General features: G+C 37.9%; 1 protein-coding gene across 17 annotated transcripts in view; it reads right to left on the bottom strand.

The window, feature by feature from the left end:
* ADGRL3 (adhesion G protein-coupled receptor L3) overlaps positions 1-22,567 on the bottom strand; it is a gene marked incomplete at its 3' end in the record, with an annotated part of 400,329 nt that overhangs the window by 341,410 nt on the left and 36,352 nt on the right. The window lies entirely within an intron of this gene.

Raw genomic sequence — 22,567 nt, 5'->3', positions numbered from 1 at the left:
CAGGTATTTCCACTCACCCGAGTCCTCAATGGCAGATGATTTGGTAATTCTCCACCAATCTGGGGAACACAATATGTGGGAATTCCTTTGTGGTAGCTCAACTTTGTCTGCCTTTGAAGCACTTGAGGGTGGCAAGGCCGTCTCGAGGTATCCGGAGTCTCCACTGGACTGGTTCCATTCCGATGACCAGATCAGCTGTCCTTACAGTTTGAGTTTTGCTACCAGCTGGGAGGCCTGAAAAAGCTCCTTCTCCACCGGCTCGCTAGCTGTCGCTCCCTCCACTGGGGTAGCAGCTGCTGCCGGGGTGCTGGCTTCAGGCGTTTTCTCTTTCTCCATGCTGAAATCTTCCCCAAATCTTCGTTGGCTTATGTTTCGATTCTAGGGACAGCGACTGGGGCTCGGGACCCCTAGATAGTTAGGAAAGTTGGAGATTTTGGCTTAGTGTCATGGTTCCAATGAATGAAACTCTTCAAAGAACTTCAAGGCATTGTTTACCTTAAAGAATCTTTATTTGAGAAGCATAGCATCGGCACTTACATAGCCAAAGCCAAAATCTGAATTCTCCTCCCCTGAGCACATAGCATCAAAGCACAATTCCCTCCTCTAATTTAGTCATAAATCACATTCTCTAATTAGTTTGAAATGCAGGCTCTCCTTCCAGTTCTCCAGCCCGCCAATTCTTATCATCTCTTATTTCAAAAACCTTGATTCTCACACTAGTTACATTATTGTTATGTCTAACTAAACTCCCATGCAGATTCCTCCTCCTTCCCTCCAGTATCATCTAATTCTAACTCTAATTCTAAGAGTAAAACGTAAGAAGGAAAATGGTTGCATCCCCATATGTTGTCAAAGCAAAAACATCCAATGTTAGCAGCATTGACAAGAACACTTTATTTAAAATTGTCTGCCTAGAAATTCATATTATAGGCACTTAAGAAAATATGATCATATGTGCTCAAAGTCCTTTTTTCACCCTCTCCTGTAACAAAAACAAAACACATAAACAAAACCATGTCAATATATCAATTATAAACACTAACTAGGAATGCACAAAGCACCACCAAATAAAAGTTAACTTTTCAACTTCTGAATTAATTTCCAAAACATGAGGGTGCTGATAGCCTGCTCTGATACATTTTCTAAATACCAACCTGTTTTTTCTATCAATGGCTAGCAGTCATGAATGCACCTACTGAAGATAATCCTAGAACAAAGATGCACATGGCTGCCAAAAACTTCAAACGTGTGTTATAATCCTTCCTCCCTTCTCTGCAATCCCTGATTCCCTCACCCCACCCTTCTCTCCACATTACCCTCCAATCCCATTTTTTCTTCTTTACATACCACATTGTTGGCTAAGATGCTAATTGATCATTCAAAGAAAGAAAATCAAACACATAGCTATGCTATCTTGTAAGAGTGTCCCTAAAATCTATTTTCTTTCGTATGATTAATACAGTTCATATTTAATCTCCAGAAGAAGAAACAAATAAATATTTGATCATTCAGATGACACAGATTGCTTCCACTAGAGTCAGCAGGCAAGCCAAATGAAGGCAAATACCATTCAAAATATATTTATAGTAGTCATTATCCCAAATCTATTTGTAGCACTGCAAAGCAATCTCCTCAATCCACCTAATATAGCATAAATCCTACATGCTAACACAGAAAAAAAATCCTCAATTTTTTAATGTGGCTTATTCTCAAGTAACTGTCAATAAGATTGCTGCCTGACTTAAATACAAGCAATGTTTTCTTTAAAAGAAGTATCCTTCCATCTACAAAGCACTTACAAAAAGCAATGGCTGCATCATATCACTAAGTATATTCTGAATTCCTTCCTGCATATTTCTGTGTGGTTTTTGTTCTAAAGCATAGTGGTAACAATGACACAGCCTAATCTTCACTTTTACTGAAGATCTATCAAATTTAGCAATTCCTATACATTGACACTACGTTTATTAATTCAGTAAAGGCAGTGATCTCTTGCCTGGATGATTGTAAAAGTCTATGGCAGGGCTTCCTTTGTCCTCATTTCAAGTACTGGCATTGGTCCAGAACTTAGCAGTACAAACTCTCCCTCTGCAGAGCTTTATAGGTGTGTAGTCAGTTTGAATTAACCACAACCTCTGAAAAAGTCAGTTACATCCTAAATTCAAATGTATAACCATAGATCACCACCATCGTCAGTTAAGGAGGTTGGCAACTGGCCCACATTTATGAACAATTGCAGCATTCTATGGTCATATAATCAGGATTTACAACATGTTTTTGCTGATTTTCAGGATTCACATTTAAGACCATAGTGACTCGACTTATAACAATACTAAAAATACGTCTTGTCAATTGCAATGACTTACAAAGGAAATTCCAGTTCTAATTGTGGTCATAAGTTGAGGACTATTTGTATACCAGTTCTGCCTTATGACCAGAGCTCAATTCAAGGTCTTAGTGCTATTGTTTTAGGTCCTGTGTTAGTCATTGTCCCAGTTCCCATCTTGGCATGATCCTGTTTTGCATGTTTCATGTTTGTATGCATTTTAGGATCTAGGTCCTCAATGATAAAATACTCGTCATCTCTGTTCCAGATCCTTACATTCTTGGGTGCATTTAAGATAGATTTAAAACTATTTCTTCAATAAAACAAACTGATTGGTGGAAGTAGTTGTGAGCAGATTCTGAGAGTGGCAGAAAGGCGGCTTACTGTAAATAAATTCATTTTATTCTTTGTTAATTTTTTTTATTATGGTTGGAAAGCAACCCAGTGTGGGTGTATTTTTTGAAAAATATTTTGTTTCTTTGTTTGGGTTTACCCTGGAGAATGCTGCTTCCTCTTCTGAGATATGGTTGAAACACTGAGACAAAAGTCCTTGAGGCAAAGAGATTGAGTATGACTCTGAAGAATAATTAAAGTAATAATTTAAACATGATTGTACTGGTATTATACCTCCCTTATCATTATGTTTACATTGTTGCATTTTTGCTATGAGCCAGTTAGAAGAGGAACAATTCAGTGGTATAAAATCATTCCAATATATTAAAAAATGAGCAATAAATAAATAGAAGAGCAATATCCTCTATCAGCATAGCCTGATTCCAAATTTCTGGCTGACTTTCTACTTCTACTGATGCTAAATGGTAACAGTCACTGGAACAGGGAACATCTCTAGAAAGTGAGTTAGGTAATAGCTGGTGAAGAAGGCAGCAAAAACAAGAATAGAACAGCGCAAGGTGAAGAAAATATCTTAGAATCAAAATGGGGAAGATATAAAAGTCCCTGATGGCAAAACTGAACATAAATACTGCACATCATTAGGCACCTGGTGAAATAGAGGAACAACAAGATATATTATCTGTGAATGCATTTCTGCAGCAAAGAAGTAGGTTCCCTTGGAGAGCAGTTTGTGATGCCTTGAAATATTTCACTACTATTTGCTGCCATGTGTATGAAAATCCTTAGGAAGCTCTCAGTTTTGAAGGTGTGGTTTTTATCATGTATGGATGAACTCTTTGTCCTGCCCTGTCCACCTTTTCAATTTTTTGCTCGGTCTTTTCCTGGGTCTTGTAATGTGTACCCTGGATGTCAGCTCAAATCTAAGTGCCGCTTTTGGTCCAAAAAGATTAAATAATCCTGATGTAATGAGTATTGGGAGTAGTGTTACTCTATATGTGGAAGAGGTGACATAACATAACAATCGGCTGAAACTTACAAAGAAGACAATATTATTTACAGTATCACAATAGTCAACATACAATTTCCTCTTTAATCCAAATAACCAATGGAAAAGTAGAAAGCGAAATTAGGTAAAGGTAAAGGTAAAGGTTCCCCCGCACATGCGTGCTAGTCGTTTCCGACTCTAGGGGCCAGTGCTCATCTCCGTTTCAAAGCTGAAGACTCAGCGCTTGTCCGAGGACGTCTCCATGGTCATGTGGCCAGCATGACTAGACGCGAAAGGTGCATGGAACGCTGTTACCTTCCCACCGTAGTGGTCCCTATTTTTCTACTTGCATTTTTATGTGCTTTTGAACTGCTAGGTTGGCAGAAGCTGGGACGAGTAACAGGCGCTCACTCTGTTATGCAGCACTTGGGATTCGACCCGCCAAACTGCCGACCTTCTGATCAACAAGCTCAGCGTCCTAACCCACTGAGCCACCGTGTCCCTCTTAAAGCGAAATTAGACATCTGCAAAAGAAATATTAGTAACAGGAATCTTCAAAAATACAACAAAGAGAGTATGTCTAGGTATTTTAAATATGTGCCTAACAATAGTTAGTCAAGAAAGCAACCAGAGGACCAAAGAGTTTGGATATATTCCTGATCTCATCCTGGAAATTGTGACTACAGTGCAATTTAGATCACCACAGCTATAGTCAGGATATGTTTAAGTATTTTCCCTATATCTTTTCTCCAAAATAGTGCCAAGCTTGGCATTGACTATTCCAGACATGTCAATGTATCGGGACAGTTTTTGCCATTGCTGGCAATGGGGTGGGCGTGGCTTTTGGATGACGCGTCTGGCCTGCGGGTCGGTAGTTTGATACCCCTGCATTATTCTGTTCCTATTCATTTAATTTCCTAAATGAATTGTTTCTGTTAAACTTAACCTAAGCTGTTTTGAATGTTAAGTCCACTAATTGTGACCTTTAATGTTATATCTTCTGCAAATTCATTCTATCTTTCACTGAAGTCATTATTCAAACTTTTGAAGAGTAGATGATATAGAACTCAACCTTGTGTCATTCCACTCAATAGTTCATTTCAATTTGATAATGAAGCACTGACGAATATCCTTTGTGTACAATTTTTGCACCAGCTTTATATCTACTTACTTATCATGCTATGCAGTATGTACCAATAAAGGAGAATATTTGAAGTTCAGTATTGAAATAAGGGTCCTTGGTGCTCTCTTAGCCTGGTTACTTTCTTGCAGATCCCCTAACTATTTACATGTTCTGGTTTCTTACATTCACTACTCTCCTCTTATCCTTTTAATCTCAACTAATAGTAGCAAGGAGATAACTGATTCCTGCTGTTTCTGCTGGACTTTTGTCTAAAGACAAATCTAAAGTAAAAAAAATACTAGTAGCAACAATTATAACAATGCAGTTGTGATAATTGACATAGTTTTGCTCACTATAAAACAGCCAACTGTTGTTAGGTCAGTGTAAATTCTTTGAATATGGGTATTCAAAAGCTTAAAATGGCCACCGAGTTCAGAAATATTCCAAGGTCAGAATGTTTTTCACAACACTAGTAATCACTGCACTGTTTTCATGGTGCTTATAGATCAATAGATCAATCAACATCAATAAAATTGTAATGTATTGGGTTTTGTCTTACTAAAGAGTATCACGTGGGGTTAATTGCTGGAAGGTTGTTTAAACAGGGAAGCTGGCTAACAGCTCCCAGCTCCTCAGACAACCCGTCTCCAGCGCCGCCATTGGCTGCTTCTAGGGCAGCAATAGGTTGCTTTAAACCTATTGGCTGTCACCTGGAGGCCAGGGTATAAATAGATGCATTCACAGCCCTGTTTCTCAGTTCAGTGCCTGCAACCAAATAAAGGATGATTCTTGCTGAATTCACTTGCCTTGTCTTGTCAATCAAGCAACAAACTCAGTATATAACACTGGTGATGAAGGTGGGATCCTGCTTCTCCAACAGAGCTGAGAGTCACTGGGGTAGAGACCGAACGTGCCTGGCGGGCAAAGCAATTCCCCCCCCTACGGTTGGCCTACCACAGCCACGCTAGCGACCACGCGCCCAGAGGACCAGTCCCTGGGCATACGGAGAGCAGGATAAGAAGACGTCGAGCCCCAGCCGCGAAGACCAGCAGAAATGGCAAAGGTCAGAAAGCTGGAAGAATTTGATATAGCTCACCCAGAAAGATGGTCTTCGTATCTATCCAGGGTCAAGAACTATCTACGCACGAATCAAGTCACTGAGGACGGCCTGAAGGCCGCTACGCTCCTGTATGTGTGCGGCCCAGCCACGTTTGACATCATGGAGAACTTGTTCATGCCAATGCCATTGGAGTCTGTAACATTCACGGACTTGCAGAAATGGCTCGGCAACCATTTTCAGCACAAGCTGTCAGTAATCGCTTGGTGCCACGCATTCGAACAGAGGATTCAGCAACAAGGCGAAACAGCGTCTGAATTCATTGCGGTGTTGAAGCAGGCTGCACTCCTGTGCTAGTTCTCTGACGTAGAGGAGAGGCTCCAAGACCGGATTGTCTGCGGTCTCCAAAATCGAGAGTTACAGCAAAAAAATTTCGCCAAAGAGACTCTGTCATTCCCAGATGCACTGAAAGAGATCATGGCGGATGAAGCTGCCGGTGGGGCCATTCGAGCCATGCGGCACGCCAAAACAGCACAGCACGAGGAAGCCATCCACCACGAGGACGCCGAACACATTGAAGACCCCAAAGACAACACGGAAGTTGACAAGCTACAAAGGCACAGTGACCAACAGCGTCACAGCGACAAGCAACACGGGGCAACTTACAAGGCAGATCCCTTCCTTAGGTGCCCAGGGTGTGGCAGCTGCCACCAATGCATGGACTGTAGGTTCCGGACAGCCACGTGCCGGGCCTGCGGAAAGACTGGCCACATCGCGTCCATCTGCAGAGGTCGCCAGAGGGACCGGCAATTGAATCGCCAGTCAGACATTTTGATTAGGAGAGGTACCGGGGCCCCGGGGCAATATAGCATAGTTTTGCTCCAGCTGCAGAAGCATTTGCCACACGGGAGCTTTCCGCCCTATTAAGCCGAAGTTTAGACTTCAGGTGGAGCTGCAAGGGTCCACACGGGGTGGCTAGATAAAAGCCCGGGTCCTGAGTTCCAGAGCTACTTCACAAGGAGACATGAGCTCTCAGCTCATAAGGGTTGTATTCTATGGGGGAACAGGGTCATTGTTTCCACCTCATTAAGAGACAGGGTATTGCGATCGCTTCATGAAGGTCATCCAGGTATTGTTCGCATGAAAGCTTTGGCACGAAGCTATTTATGGTGGCCAGGATTAGATAAAGCCATCGAAGCTCAAGTACACAGGTTTTACACGTGTCAGCAGTCTAGGCCTGAAATGCCGCACGCTCCTTTGCACAGATGGGAGGAGACACGCACACCCTGGTCAAGGATTCATATAGAGTTCGCTGGGCCCTTTCAAAGACAGTTATTTCTTATAGTGGTCGACAGCCACTCTAAATGACTGGAAGTTATACCAATTGCAAATATGACTACTGCTAGGACTATCCAGGTGCTTAGGAAACTCTTTGCAACGCATGGGCTACTGGACATTGTAGTGTCCGATAATGGGGCCCAATTTACTGCGGCAAAATTTCAGGCTTTCCTGAGGGCAAACCTCATTAGGCATGCAACATTGGCTCCATTTCATCCATCTAGTAATGGGCAAGCCGAACGAATGGGGCGCACCATGAAAGAATCACTGAAGTGCATAGTGACTGGGGACTGGCACCACAGACTGGCAGACTTTTTGCTCTGCCAACATTCCACACTATGCACAGCAACAGGCAAAAGCCCAGCAGAAGTGCGCTGGGGGAGGCGACGAAACTGGACAGATTGCACCAAGACTAGGTGGCAGCAGAGGCCTCTTGCCCAAGACCCCCAAGGGGGTTGCAAGTGGGTGACAGGGTGTGGGCCCAGAACTATGGGCATGGGAACTTGTGGGTGTCAGGGAAAATCACCAAAATGTCAGGCCCTCTCTCATACGAAGTGGGCCTAGAGGGCGGGCAAGTCATTTGCCGCCATATCGATCAGCTTAGGAAGCATTTTCCAGAACGGCCACAAAGCAAGGACTTCATTACAGGTCCCATCCATAGACCTCAAACCAGCAGCCAGGCCGATCAATCCATACGTTCTGAGGTCCCAAGCAGAGCAATGGGGAGGTGGTCATAGAGGGGCAAAGCCAGGGTGTGCAACATGGGGCCCCTGACAAAGAAAGTCAACCAGAACACTACAGCCGCTGTGCTAACTCTGCGGAAGGATTAGACTCTGGGGTGGGCCAACCTGGAATAGCCAGCCAGAGAATTCCAAGTCAGCCAGACTCACTTGAACTTATGGTCCCTGGTCTACCCAGCCCGACGGGCAAGCTGGTAGACCGGGGAGTGTCCGGATCTCCCAGGCATTCCACGCGGGTTCGCAGGCCTCCTGCTTATTTACAAGATTTTGTTCTGAAATAACTGAACTATAATGTTGTATGTGTCATCGAATTGCTGCTAGACAGGAGAGCCTCTGTATTAGCAACTTTTGCATACTTCTCTTTGTATTTTTGTAAAACTTGTAGTTGCTGTAATCATTCCTTTTGTTGTTATAATGTGTGTACATTCTAGGGGGGGAGGGGTGTAATGTATTGGGTTTTGTCTTACTAAAGAGTATCACGTGGGGTTAATTGCTGGAAGGTTGTTTAAGCAGGGAAGCTGGCTAATGGCTCCCAGCTCCTCAGACAACCTGTCTCCAGCACTGCCATTGGCTGCTTCTAGGGCGGCAATAGGTTGCTTTAAACCTATTGGCCGCCATCTAGAGGCCAGGGTATAAATAGCTGCATTCGCAACCCTGTTTCTCAGTTCAGTTCCTGCAACCAAATAAAGGATGATTCTTGCTGAAATCACTCACCTCGTCTTGTCAGTCAAGCAACAAACTCAGTATATAACAAAAATCTTTCTAAGAAATTATACTACGGCATAGGAAATCAGTCTATAGTCTTCTCTATTCTCAGTTTTTAAAACATTGGAACCACATTTCCAAAATTTATATATAAAAATAATAATACAAGTTCACAAAATGTCCATCAGGTTTTTTTTTCTGTATCCTAGGATGCAATTAATCAAGCTCCACAAATCTGACTCATTCAGAGTTAATAGTTATTGACTAATCATCTCTTTTAATCTTAAATTAGCATCCTGCTCCTTCAATCTGTCCATCACAGATTCCTGGGGGAACACAATTCCCCTATAGGAGGGGGCTGAGCCAGAGAAATTGAGTAATGCTATTTTTTATACTTATGAGTTAACATTTTGCTATCCTCATGAAGCAGCTGGTATATTATTTCTTTTTCTGGCTTTTGTTTTTCTTAGTATTTTTCATTAATCTTTGCTCATTGTGAGCTTTTGTTTTTCAATTTTTTATCTGTAAACTTCCTTAGTGATCTCTTTAGAATAACAGAGTTGGAAGGGCCTATTGGGCTATCAAATACAATCCCTGCTCTGCATACAGATTTAAAGCACTAACCAGAGATGGTTGCCCCTTTTCTTGAGCACATTAATTAAATTGGATCATCATTAACTGGATAATTGGTTCTACTGTCAAATTACTGCTAGAATGCTCCATTAATGCTTTCTTCTTGATCACACGATAATAAAGAAGAGGCCTTACTTTTTGATATCGCTTCAAATACTCCAATTCTCTCCCAATCCAGTTTTTTCTTCATCTTACTAAATGTATCCTGCCTCCTTTTCTCTTTATGTATTTTCTCTTTTTGGTTTTCAATATTTATTAATCTTTTTGTATAGACACTCCGATTTCTGCTTTTCCACTTGGAAACTGTTTGCTGTTTTGCTTTTAGTGTTGCTTTAATTGAAGCACTCCACCATCCTGAGCTCATTTGCCCATTAGCTTCTATTGTCACGAAATCCTAATTAGCTGTGTTTTGATGGAATTAAAGTGAGCACACTTGAAATCCAGGCTACATGTCTGCCTGCCCATTTTAGCTTTCCTTAAAATCAAGAACTGCAGCATTTTGTAGTCATGGTACCTTTACATAAGTGTTCTGTCCCAATTTCGGATTGGTTCTTGATTGATATTATAACAACAGCTGCTTCATGGTAATGAACTGATTTTTTATTTTACTTCAGGTTTACTAGAAATATTAGCAAAGTTTTTATCTTCCCTTGAACTTGTACGGCATTGTAGATTTGTGGGTGATTCATTTTGTTATTGTTGTTCATGAGAATTCCTGTCCTATCTTTCTGCTCAAATCATACGTATGCAGGTTCATTCCTGTAGAGCTTTGCCTCTTGTAAGTGAATTAATTTTTTTTAAAAAATACAGTAGCTTGTTTTCTTGAAGGGGAAATTATTATTATTAGAAGCAGGGCACAAAATATGAAGCTATAGGAATTCCTTGAGTTATTATAGATACCACCTATAATCAATATTGTCTTGTGATTTAAGACATGGAGAATTTGTCCATAGTGACAGAAACAGAAACAATTTGTCTTTATATTATTCTTCAGAGTTAGACAAATAAATAGAAATGAGTTGAACATTTTATTACAGGAAGGGGAAACACACTTTAACAGGCATAATGGAGGCCTGTGGGGTGTCTCTATTATTGAGTAAAGGATATATTTTATTGAAAAGGAATAGAAACAAAAGTTAGGGAACAGTTACATTTTTTGCTTAGAAATCTAGTGAATTTATTTGGTTATACTGTAAAAAGACCCTGGGTTAAACTAGAATGAATAAAAGCAATGTCTTTGTTAGAATCCACCATGATTTGCCCAAGCAAGATGTGAATTACTGCTTCTAAAATCAAATTACAAATCTCAAATATATATGGAAAAATGGCTGAGAGAGCTCAATTATCCCAGTATTTGAGGGCAGAAAAATTTGCCAAGCTTGTTTCCTTCAAGGAAGTGTGTGGCTTATCTTTCTGCTCCAGAGGATGAAGTAAGAAGCAAAGGATCCCTGACTTGATTCTACTCAATAAGGTATAATTAATTGAGGAAGCAAAAATAGTAAGAAGTGACCATTTAATTCTGAAATATTTAATTTTAAGAGAAGCTAAAGCTAAGTGTAATTTAAAAATTTATTTTCAAGGAAAGAGAATCAGAATGATGAGCCAAAGCTAATGAAAAGGAAGTTCAATATGGGCATTAGTCTTTAAAAATGATATTGAAAGCAAACTTGCTTACAGTTTTAATTTGGGGGAAAAATGGAAACAGAAGAGACCAATGTAGCTATACCAGAGGAAAAAGTGAAGATCTGGAAAAAAAGAAGACATATATAGGAAATAAAAAGAGGGCTAGATCGACAAAGACCAATAACAGAGATATATTCTCAAATTGGAGCAACAGTGGCAAGAAAGTTAAATCTCAGAATGAATTGTAGTTGTTTTTTTTGAAAAACATTAAGAACTATAAAAAGAAAAAAAGAAAGAGAAAAAATCAATATACCAGCTGCACAAGGAAGTGGCAAAATGCTATAAAGTAAGATAAAAAAAAGTTATTCAACTATTTTAGTTCAGTCTTTTCTACCACGAAGTTAGGTGGACTGACAGGAAATTGTGAAAAGTAAGACGAAGAGGCATGACTGAAACTTTAAATAAATATGGTCAGGGAAAACCTGTTTCCAAGGCCAGACGAACTGCATCATAGTTACTGAAGAAACTAGCTGTTGTCTGGATGAATCTTGATGAAACTGAATGAGAAGACTGCAGAATTAGTTGCAATTGTGAGGTGGGCGGCTATATAAATAAATTTATAAACAAATAAATGCAATGGTCAAAGCACAAAAACAAAAACAAAAATACAAAAAAATTGCAAGGTTTAAAGATGGAAGAATAAGAAACAGCAATAATGGAGAAATGGTTTGCTTACAGGTCCAATTCATGATGTTGTTTACGACTTTTAAAGCCCCTTAAACTGTCTCCCCCCAGGAAATTGGCCGGTCCTACTCACTCCAGCTGAAGGGAGATGCTGCAGACCTGTTAGTCAAGGAATTTCAGTGGGCTGGTTGCTGAGCATCCAAAATATGATTATGACGATGGGGGAAGGGTAGCATTCAGAACATCCAACCTGGATTGTAAGTAGCTTTTTTTTTTTGGGGGGGGAGTCTATCATAAATTTGAAGAGTTACTAAGTGACTGGTCGTAAGTTGAGAATTACCTGTTCAGCCTTGGCTCACTCTGTTGACTTTGAGCCAATCTGTTTTACCTTGTTTGGTAATGGATGCAACTTTCTGTCCTCAGGAAGACAATGGAACTCCTCTTTTTCCAAGGACACTTCACAGCTTGATACAACTGAAGGTATTTCTATAATCAGTGAAGCATACACTGATTTCAAATAAAATCAAATATTTATTTATGTTAAACACATGCTGATTTCTTTTTTTGTATTCTTTACTAATACAGAATGTGTTAGCAGTAAAGTAAGAAGGATGTCCTTATCAGTGATTTGAAGGAGTTGTTACCTAGGCAAAAGGGGCTGAAGTATTTTTTAAGTCCAGCAAAATAACTTTCAAAAGTAGATTCTTTCCTGTCAGGTGCAAGAAACCAAGAAGCCAGGACAGAGTTCAAAAGCACTGCAAGTTTATTCCACTGAACCCATTCACAAGAATCTGATCTATTAATTGTTGATGCAAATTGGTGTCAGATCAGAGTCAATGAAGTTTAAGGTGGACTGGACCTAAACCTCTTTTAGGGGTCTAGGGACTCCAGACTGACAATGCATTTGATTTGCCTTCTGGCTCAGCTACACTCCCTAATTCACTGAACAGTAGGGAGGAAGAGGAGGCACAGCAAGACTTGTAAGATTCTGCTACAACAGTTAATCTTAATAAAAATAGTTATAATCTTCCTGGGAATTCATATCCTGGTCTGCTCCATTTACATTGTCTTGTTCCTTGGTCTTTTCTAAAGCCAGCTTCAACTTCTGACATCTCCCTTTTCATATAGGGCTCTAAACATTATTTTGCTAGTTTTTGAAATTAAGGATATTGTACAATATTTTGCATAATCTGTTAAGACTTCTTTGGTACTGGTATATAAATCAATCACTTTCAATCAGCTGGTTACTGTGTTAACTGTGTACTGAAATTCTGTACACAGTGATGTTAACATCCAAGATGTCTTAGAAAATGTCCCCTACTTACAAGTAGCTCTAAGCAATAAAAGACTATGCTAAATCAGCACTCCGGTCATTAGTAAATCAGAAGCTACAGGAATCAATGGAATATATACAGAAATATGGCAAGCAACAGAAGAAGAATCTGTAAAGCTTCTCACCAAATATGCTAGCAAATTTAAAGATATCAGATGTTTCCAACAAAGAAGCATAGGTCAGATCTAAGAAATCTACACATCAGAATCAACACTGATGTAATGGCACATAATCAATAACCAAGCATCCATCCAAAATCTTATTTATTTATTTAATTTATATGCCACCCATCTCAATGTCTAATGGCTCCTTATTTTTGTAAGAAGAGGAGGCAAATATATGTAAGAAAAAACAACCATTTAAAACTAGTTTTGTGATTTTTGTGCAGGAAAGTAAGCAATGTAAAGATAATCAAACTAAAAAAGATGTTTGCCCAATTGAAGAAAAGATGTTGGTGATGCCATCCTACAGCAATGCAGTTATTGTGAACAGGCATAATTAGTAGTGATGGTAATTACTTTGACATCTGCTGGAAGACACATTCTACTAAGACAGTCCTTCCAGTGATTTCTTAAATGATTGGATCAATTTTATCCTTGAGAGGACAAAGGAAGCCAAAAGAGGATCAACTATCTTGACTTGATACAAACCAACAGAGAAAAGGTAGTCAAGGAAATGAAAGTAGCTGAAACATTAGGGAAGAATTAACATTTAAGACTGGAGCTTTTACTTTAACAAGAACTAAAGCTGAGTGCAATATACAAGCATATTTTGGACTTCAAAAAGTGAGTTTGAATGAATTCAGATCAATTATTTTGTAGGATTTCATCACAGGTAAACATAATAGGAAAAATGAATCTCAAGGTAGAAGGGAGTGCACACTGGTCCAATAGGGAGACCACTTACCCAGAGAAGTGATGGACTTCTCTTCAGAAGCATTCAAATATGGTAGTCAGTAGGCAGCCATCTGTTAGTGATGTATTAATATAGATTTCTATACTGAGCAGGCACTTTGAATCATTAGTTTAAATAGCCTCTAAATCTATGAAAAAGAGTCCCACTTCCCCTAAATATTGTTTGGCACCAAATTAATTAAGAACTACTAGTCTAATGGTCCTGGAGAAAAGAGCTCTCACTTTTTCTCAAGTTGCAGTTTTGTCTCATTTCCCCTCATTAGTAAGGTCAAAAGCAGTAGAAATACCATTATTTTGTATAGTCTGGATCTTCATAACATTTATTTACTGTGTTTCAGTCCTGATGAAAAGAAAATATTTAATTGAAATTTATTACTGAGTTGGAAATATTCATTAACTTCTTATTCTGCATTACTATAGTATGAACATACCTCATTTTTACTAATGGGTAAGCCATGTCAGTTTTCTGTCAGCAACAGAAAAACTGTCGAGTTTATGTTTTCATTTACTATGATAGTAACTAGCAGTCTTTTATCCACATTATAATATATAACTAGTTTTATATTTCTGCCTGTTTTATGTGCATCCAAAATGCACATAAAAAGGATTTAAAATGCATATATAAAAATGCGCACATAAAAAATGCACATCCCAAAAACTGTTTTATATGCATCCAAAGATGCACAAAATATAGTGAAAGATAGTGAAAACTCTCAGCTGGTCCAGAAAATGGTGAGAGAAACACCAATAAGTTATACAAAGGTTATACTCATACTCAACATAATTAAACTTTGCTTGGGCCAGACAATATCTGTATTGACAACTGATACAAAATTTAAGCAATGGCAGAAAGATATTTCCAAATTTGATTGGCAAGGCAAGAAAGCAAGGATTAAATACAAACTGCTGCAGGATACTAAAGAGAGGATTACCAGATTTGAAATTGTATTTTGCAGCTTGTTGTTTAGTGTGAATAAAAAAATGGGTGAGTGTATGAAACAAGCGGTTATTGGAATTGGAAGGACATGATTTAAGATTTGGTTGGCTTGGCTATTTGTGGTACCATAAAATTAAGGTTAATGTAGATTTTAAAAATCCTTTTTATTAAACTTACCATATTGAGAATTTGGAATAGGTATAAGGCAAAATTGTTTCCTAACATCCCTTTATGGTTTTCATCCCAAGAAGCTTATTTGAGAAGGGAAATGATATTTAAGCAAAAATAGTTAACATATCCTGATCTGCTGAACTTTTCCCAAGGAGAATTTAAATTTTTTTAAAATGTAAAGTTGGAAGGCTTTATACTCCATTGGTTTCTCTATGATGAGTTAGCGGAAAGTTTTAAACTTACTAAGAAGAATTATGAATCTGAAAATGGTAAGACTGAATTAGATGTGGATTTGTATACCAACGATGATCATATCATTGCTAAGATGTACAAACCTTTATTGAAAATGGGTACAGAGGATGAGCAAGTTAAAGATTTTATGATAAAATGGGTAAAACATTCTGGACATAACATATAGTTGGATCAATAGGAGAATATGTGGAAGAAAGGGTTGAAATTTATATTTAATCTTTAAAAAGTTTTTTTTTAAAAAAATGGGTTGCTAGTATATGACCCCAGATAAGCCATCAAAAATATACAAGGGAATTTCAGATTTTGTTGGATATCTAATCAAACTGAGGGTACACTTTTCATCTTTGGTGGACATGCAAGAATGTTAGAAATTACTGGGATCATGTATATATTCTGATTTAGAAGATTTTAAAAGTGAACATAAATAGATTTTTCTTTGGGGTTTAATCAACAAGCAAGTGGAAACATATGGAATTTTGCTTTTATGTATGATAAAAGGGGTCCCATTTACTGTTTTCTCTGGGAAGCTAGCTAGGAATATTGTCAGGGTTTACAAGAAGATCGCATGCATACCAAAGATCCAAGGCTCAGTCTTGGTCTTCCATCATTCCAAGAAGTTTGAACATTTCAGCTTGTGGCTAAGCTGTTAGGCTTAAGCAATAAGCTCTCTAAGCAGTTCCCGTTCCTCTCGCCTTCCATACGGTGATCAAAATAGTGTTGACATTTAATCAGCTTTAATTAGTACTAGTCACATTGCAAGGTTACTCAATGTTTTATAAGCATCTGGATAAAACCCACATTAAGCCGATTGGGCAGTCATCCACTGAGACAAGTGTACTCAGACAAGAAAGGTCACAGCCACAAGTTCATAAGAAACATTCTTGGAGTTGGGTGGAAAATTAAGTGAATGAATGATGAAAAACTAGAGCAAATAAGATGAATCTGTGTACCTTAGTAGAAAGTTTATGGAAATAAACTTGGGAAAGCAGATAAAGAAATTTTTAAAAGTGCAAATATTGATAAGAAAGGCTACAGGGTAATAGGTGATCTGTTTGGGAGATTATTTGTTTACTGTAAGAAATGAAAATGGCTGTGCATAAGAATGTGCTTTTGCCTACTTGTTGTATGGAAGTGAAAACTGAGTATGATAGGAGAAGCAAACAGGAATGGGTTACTTGTCTTGGTGAAAACCCAAGAAAAAGGTTGGAGATTAAAGTGTGCTTATGAATGTGGACTGAACACATAAGTGAGTAACTAGTGTGAAAGAAGTATATTGAGGTTGTTGAGAGTAAAAATGACAATCCAACTGCAAAATAAATATACTGCAGGAGAAGTAGCAAATTAGTCTATGGGAAGGAGAAGAGTGAGGAAGTTGTGGTTTGATAGAATTGGGAAATTTAAAAAACAAAACGCAATATATGAATTGATGTACAGTCATGATGGAACTAAGGAAGGTTTGTAAAAATAAAAAGGTATAGAATATAGTGATGCAAACAATGTATATGTATACATTATGTATATGTCACGTATATGTATGTGAATATGTGTGTGTATGAATATGCTTCTTATTCTATCTCCATTTTTAGTGTTTTGGTGTTTTTAGCAATGATCTACTCTCTATATTATGACATTTGTTGTATTTGTTTGCTTCAGAAATATATTTCAAAATGAAAGTCTATGGAAGTATGAAATCTTTTAATGTCTTTCTAAGTGGGAACTAAACATTGTTCTTTTAACAAAAATATCCTCATTTTTTCCACTTCATTCCAGTATTAGCTACTTATTCTTCCACATGTTATCACAATAGACCTTGGCAAACAGATGAACTTTGATTTAAAGTTTTCTTTAAAAACAAAACATCATATAAATTTAAAAAGATCAGTGTCTTGAGTAAAGCTGTGCACAAAAATTCAATTTGCACACACAGTTTCTTAGGTGAGAATCAGAAACAGTTTCTGATTCCAGGGACCTGTGGAGGAGAAAGCGAAGAATGGCATTAAAAAGATATTCTTTACAAATGCTAAAAGATTTACCAAGGGAAAAACGTAGATTTCAGCTAATATAAACAATGGTTGTTCTGAGAAGAAAATGGGTAAAGAAAATGCAAACAAACACAGTTGTTCCATGGATTGAAGGCAAAGATGGAAAAAAAACCCTGTCTTGCTATAAAAAAATGACAAAAAGTTTGGTTACTGGCAGTGGATAAAATGAAAACAAAACAGGTTTTGAAATATTTAACAATTAAAATAGTTATAAAATCTGACATAAGATATTACTTAACCAGATGATTTATGAAAACTATATTTTGATAAGAACCACTGCTACAAATTCAGCAGGGTCTAAAACAGCTTGCCATGGCCATCTCACCACGGCCAACCTGACATGACCATTTCGCCATGGGATAACTCGCCACAGCCAACTTGACACAGGACAATCCACAGAGTTTAACTCAATGCGATAGATGTTATACACCACTGTTTCTTCAACATTATTTCCATTTTTGTCAATGGAAATATGTTGAAGAAACAGTGGCAGATAACATTTATCATGTTGAGTTTTCCTGCATGGAACTGTCCCACAGTGAGTTGTCCTGTGGCAATATGGCCATGGTAATATGGCCACGGTGAGATGGTCCCACTAGGTTGGCTGTGGTGAGATGGACATGGTGAATTATCCTATTCCGCACAGCACATCAGAAATGAGGCTAACTCTTCTGATGAATTCTAGTTCTTCTGCTTTGCATTGAAAACTGTATTTATAACATTTCATTTCATTTATAACTACTGATGTGAAAAACAGTAGCTATTAGGCCATTTACTCTTTGGATAAAATTCAACACATGAGGGGCAGATCGAAGTTGTACTGGTGACTTCACTGAAAAGCCAGTTTCCACCAGTATAGTTCAGTGTCTACACTGAAATAAGTAGGTTTGTCAGGGTGTTCACTACTGATAATCCATCATAACAAATATATGTTGGGGACACCTTGGAAGAAAAGGTCTGCCAGGAGATCTTAAATTATCCCCTCTAATCAGCTGGCTTTGGTAATTATATTTCTCATGACAGCTTTCTGACATTTTTGAGTGTGCAAAAACTGGCTGATTTGTGTGGTACTGGAGACTGTGGAAGGTTATGTCAAGTGTGAAAACGAGTCATTCAACAATCTTGTGATGCTCTGGAAGATGCTGTTATATCCTGTTATAATACTGCCAGAGTAGACATAAGAAAAAAGTTGGCATCTTGATATGTCATATAGAATTTTATGTAATGCTAGCATCTAGCAAGTTACTTCTCTAGAAACTTTTCAAGACAATTGCCTCCTCAAGACCAGTAATTAATTTTTTTTCCTTTTTGACAAATCTTATCTCTCCAAGTACAGTACAGATTGTTTTAGTTATTTATGATCAGTCATTTGAAGGTGAAAAGATCACAGTATTTAAACACCCAGAATAACAGGAGGTTTCATTATTTGAGAGGGATGGTGGAGGTGGTGGTTGCCTCTTTATTTTTTGTGGGCTTGTTATTTCAGGGTTGCCAGCAAGCAGCATCAAGAAGAAAGGAATAGAAACATTCTTAGTTACTATGGCAACAAACAAGGAAATCAAGGCCATAAATTGATTTAGGATACCAATCTATTTGTCACCAAAGTGACTCTCCCTTTAAATAATAATAATAATAATAATAATAATAATAATAATAATAATAATAATAATAATAATAATAATAATTATTATTATTATTTAATTTTTATACCGCCCTTCTCCTGAAGGACTCAGGGTGGTGTACAGGGCAATACAATAAAATACAATATATAAAAATTAAAAGAAATATTAAATACAGTAGCCCCATTAAAATAAATTAATACTACTGTCTGAGTTGAAAAACCTATCCTGATCTCCAGTGTTTCATAAATACAAAACAATTGAAGATTTTAGTTCTACTCTTTAAATCACTAGATCACGGGTGTCAAACTCGCCACTTCACATAATGTGTCGCGATGTATCGCAACTCTTTTTATATTGCCAGCAATGGGTTGGGCACGGCTTCAGTATGATGAAACCAGCCCACAGGCTGGCAGTTTGACATCCCTGCACTAGATGGTTCATGGTCTAACCAACTTAGGACCAGATTTTAAATATGAATTTCACACACTAACTTCAGCAAAAGAAATCCCCTTAAATATACATTTACCTTTGGAGGCACAACACAGCACAAATATGTTTGTTGATACATAGAAGAGAACATTTTCTTGCATTGCTCCTAAGTTATGGAATCAAAATCTAACTCCCTACTACTCTGCCATTTAGAAAGATACTCAAAATATGAAATTAGATTAAAATGAGGTTGGATAGTTGAGTCATTCTTATTGTGGGAACCCATATTTACGTCTGAATGTTGTGTAATGCTGCTTACCATATTAAGCCATAATAAAGATGAATTTATTTGGACAGGGCATTTTAAGTGAATGCAATTGAGTGTGTTATCCAGTATTTGAATTAAAATAAGGTGATTTGAACTTTTTGTAAACAACACTTAAACCATTTTAAAAGGCTTTATTAGCTCTTTCGCAAACCCTGTTAGATAGATAGATAGATAGATAGATAGATAGATAGATAGATAGATAGATAGACAGACAGACAGACAGACAGACAGACAGACAGACAGACAAATAGATAGAGAGACAAACAAGACAGACAGACAGATCATATATATTTTGGGTACAGTTTATTGTGGGAATGATGCAATTTCTTTTAGTAGTAAAATTGCCAAAAATGGGATGACCAAAAATCTATTTACATATCTATTCATTCAATTTCTCACTCAGATCTGCTCCCTTCATTCATTAATCATCCTTCAAACACTTTCCCTTTCCCCAAAACAACTCTACTCTGAGAATATTCAAATGATTTCTCTTCTAGCAATGGCATTGCTCTTTTAACAATTTAATCCTATGCACAGCTGCTAAGAAATAAAATCTATAAAATCAATCGGCCTTATTTGAAAGTGGATATATATAAGATTTCAGCCTAAAATGTCTCAGATATTACTCATTTCAGAAACATTTCATTTTAAGAAATATTCTGAACTGTTATTATGCTCATTTAGATAGATGAAAAATACAGTATAACCTGCAAGACAGTTCTCAAGTTTACTTTTGTGAAAATCTTACAAGTGTGATGGAGTAAATGCAAAGATAATAATAATAATAATAATAATAATAATAATAATAATAATAATAATAATAATAATAATAATAATAATAATAATAATAATAATAATAATAAGTCATCTAGTCCAACCCCCTGCTCAGGCAGGAAACCCTATACCATTTCAGGCAAATGGCTGTCCAGTCTCTTCTTAAAAACCTCCAGTGTTGGAGCATTCACCACCTCTGGAGGCAGGTTGTTCCACTGGTTAATTGTTCTAACTGTCAGGAAGTTTCTCCTTGGTTCTAGGTTGCTTCTCTCCTTGACTAGTTTCCATCCATTGCTTCTTGTCCTGCTTTCAGGTGCTTTGGAGAATAGCTTGACTCCCTCTTCTTTGTGGCAGCCCCTGAGATATTGGAACACTGCTATCATGTCACCCCTCACTCTTCTCTTTGTTAAACTACACATACCCAATTCCAGCAACCGTTCCCTATATGTTTTAGCCTCCAGTCCTCCAATCATCTTTGTTGCTCTTCTCTGTGCCCTTTCTAGAGTCTTGACATCTTTTTACATCGTGGTGACCAAAACTGGATGCAGTATTCCAGGCGTGGCCTTACAAGCATTGTAAAGTGGTATTAGTACCTCACTTTATCTTGATTCTATCCCTCTGTTAATAGCACTGTGTTGGCTTTTTTGGCAGCTGCAGCACACTGCTGGCTCATATTGAAGTGATTGTCTACTAGGACTCCGAGATCCCTCTCACAGTTACTACTATTGAGCAAGGTACCACCTATACTATACCTGTGCATTTGATTTTTCCTGCCTAAATGTAGAACCTTACTTTTTTCACCATTGAATTTCATTTTGTTAGATAGCGCCCAGTGTTCGAGTCTGTCCAGATCCTCCTGTATTTTAAGCCTATCTTCTGGAGTATTGGCTATTCCTGCCAGCTTGGTGTCGTCTGCAAATTTGATGAGTTCCCCATCTATCCCCTCATCCAAATCGTTAATGAAGATATTGAAGAGCACTGGGCCCAGAACAGAGCCCTGGGGCACCCCACTACACACTTCCTTCCATGTAGATGCAGTTCCATTGAGGACCACACGCTGAGTACGGCCTGTCAGCCAGCTACGAATCCATCTGGTGGTGATGCTATCTAACCCACATTTTTCTATCTTATCAAGTAGTAGGTTGTTCAAACACTTCATGTTTGAAATTGTGTTACACTAAAAGAAGGTATGGGAGGATTGTTCTGAGAGTAATTATAGAAGAGCAAGGCAGAAGTGATATATTCATACATGTCACAACAAAAAGATAGATTTTATTAATAATTAAGCAATAATTAAACTACAAGCAATAATTATACTACAAATTCATGCTAAGTACTGCAGAAGTTCCCATCTCTTTATATAAGAAAAAGAGTGCTGAAACAGACCAAAATTTTATCTGTCTCTCAACTAATTTTCAACACAGGTAGTCCACATTTACCAACTGCCTCCTTTAGTAACTATTTGCAGTTAATGACAATGATGAAAAAGTAACTTTGTGACCAATCCTCACATTTATGAGCTTCACAGGTTTATAAATCAAAGGAAAGCTGAAGGAAGATTGTAATCCCAGTTGTGGTTGCTAAACTAGGACTATCTACATATCCCCCCCAAATATGGAAGCAATCTTCCTTGTTTGTCCTCTTTCAGAAATTGGAATGCAGGAAGTTCTCAGTTTATAACCGGGAACGGAATTTTGGTTGTAAGTCACTGTGGTTATAGGTTGAATCAACATGTGACCAGATCCAATTTTATGACCATTTTTAAAATGGTCCTAAAGAGGGTCACTGTGGTCATTTAGCAAATCACATGGTCATTAACATGCTGTCATTCGTTTGAATCAACTTTCCCCCATGGCGTTTTTTGCCAGAAACCAGCAAAAAAAGCAAAAGCAAAAGCAAATCATGATCAGATGACTGTGCGACACTGCAATTGGACATAAATGTGAGCCAACTGCCAAACATCCAAGTTGCAATCATGTGACTGAAAGGGTGTGTGTGCAACATTTTGTGACAGTCAGAAAAGGATTATAAGCCATAAGAGTAGTAACTTTAGGCTGTCTTTATATAAATGGTCATAAATCGAGTACTACCTGTATACTGCTTGAGAACTTAAGTTTCCATTTACTTTTCATAAGGCTATAACTACTGTGAAATAAGTAAAATATTGGGGATGGGGAAATGGAATTTGATTGCTTTC

The sequence above is a fragment of the Vipera berus genome (genome assembly GCF_964194415.1).
Source record: "Vipera berus genome assembly, chromosome: 2".
In the NCBI taxonomy this organism is placed as follows: Eukaryota; Metazoa; Chordata; class Lepidosauria; order Squamata; family Viperidae; genus Vipera; species Vipera berus.
The sequence above is the reverse complement of the archived record's forward strand: the minus strand, read 5'-3'. Positions and strand labels throughout refer to the sequence as shown.